The sequence below is a fragment of the Pundamilia nyererei genome, unplaced genomic scaffold (genome assembly GCF_000239375.1).
Source record: "Pundamilia nyererei isolate P.nyererei 1_Seehausen unplaced genomic scaffold, PunNye1.0 scaffold00068, whole genome shotgun sequence".
Lineage (NCBI taxonomy): Eukaryota > Metazoa > Chordata > Actinopteri > Cichliformes > Cichlidae > Pundamilia > Pundamilia nyererei.
In genome coordinates this window covers 1,638,491-1,639,906 of record NW_005187469.1, presented here as the reverse complement: position 1 = coordinate 1,639,906, position 1,416 = coordinate 1,638,491, and the positions used below count along the sequence as shown (strand labels likewise).

At 34.7% G+C, this 1,416-nt stretch overlaps 1 long non-coding RNA gene across 1 annotated transcript; it reads right to left on the bottom strand.

The window, feature by feature from the left end:
• Positions 1-4: 4 nt before the first annotated feature.
• Positions 5-1,101, bottom strand: LOC106456253 (uncharacterized). Its single transcript, XR_001290412.1, has 3 exons — positions 902-1,101; positions 147-248; positions 5-67 (listed from the first exon to the last, which is right to left on the bottom strand). It is a non-coding gene; the product is annotated as an uncharacterized LOC106456253 (long non-coding RNA).
• Positions 1,102-1,416: the final 315 nt, after the last annotated feature.

The following is a 1,416-nucleotide window of genomic DNA, read 5'->3' as shown; positions in this document are numbered from 1 at the left end:
GTCAAGTTGTTGTAAAGCCTGTGAAGCAACACTGTGTCCATTTCACCAGGAGATTTGCCTTGGGTGACTGTAGGACATGCCAATATCAAATAAAAACATTGCCTGTGAGGATTTTAGCATGCTAATTACATATTTCTTGTACTCACAGAGAAAAACCACAGTTATGAATCCAATCAGGAGGAAAAGACACAGCAGACCCAGAAGAATCACAGCAGCTCTGCAGTAACTCTTCTTTACAAATTCAGACTCTGCAGGTAGAAGTTTATATTTGTTACAATGCTAAAGGTGAAGAATATTTATATCCTCATATAGTTTATCGTAACATAAAATACTATTTTCTCTACAAAGTAATATGTGAACTTCTGCTCTTGAAATCAACATCTGACCACAAAGAAGCAAACTTGTTTCTGTGTGATTATGGCTGTGACACAAATACTGTGATTGTCGCACAGTATTTTATTGTATTATTTTCTCTTTTGAACTTAGAATCCGACAACCACACACCACAGTATAAATTAAAACTAACACTGAAACTAATAAAAACCAAAGTTTTTTGGTTTATTAAACTATTAAAACTGAACTGAAATAAACACACGCTGAATGTGTTTGAGCCTGTCCTGAATTAAAAACAAAAATTACAATTTAATCAAAATTATGGGCCAAGGGTCACCTGTCAGCTAGTCATTTCAGCACAATAAAATACAGATAAAAAAATACCATAAAATATAAATCTTTAAAATTTAAAACAAAACATCCAAAACTACAATAACTTTGCAGCAAACCGGACCCTACATCTACCCGGTATTAGTTTTACTTTTTGTTTTATTTCTGCACAATAATTCATCATCACATATCAATGTAGTATCTAAATCTAATATGTTTACTTGTTTTTGTTTATTACCTGGGAGTCCAAGTCCAGTCGTTTCACATTGCACAGTTTGACTCACTTCATCATCGATATAATTGTCTTCTGAAGTTTCTACCAGCCTTCTCAACTTTATGTTGCTGCCTGATATTTCTTCCATGCCCATATAGGCTTGATCCATGATTTTACTGGTATTGCTGGCTCAGTTGGGTCCTTATGTATCTGAGGCGATCAGCATTTTGTGAGCGTGTGAACTGTGTAAAAATCCACTGGCACAAGCAATTCTTTATTTAACAGGAAACTGAGAGCTAGAGGAATGAAATGCTGCTTTCATTTCCCTGAATCCTGGCACACCTCAGGACTGTTGTTGGGTTATGACTGCATCTGTCTTTGCCTTTGAATACACAGACAACACTCACTACAGCCCTAATCCAACTGAAACCAATTACTGTATGTCATAGTTGGAGTACAAGATAAGATAAGATAAGATAAGATAAGATAAGATAAGATAAGATAAGATAAGATAAGATAAGATAAGATAAGATAAGATA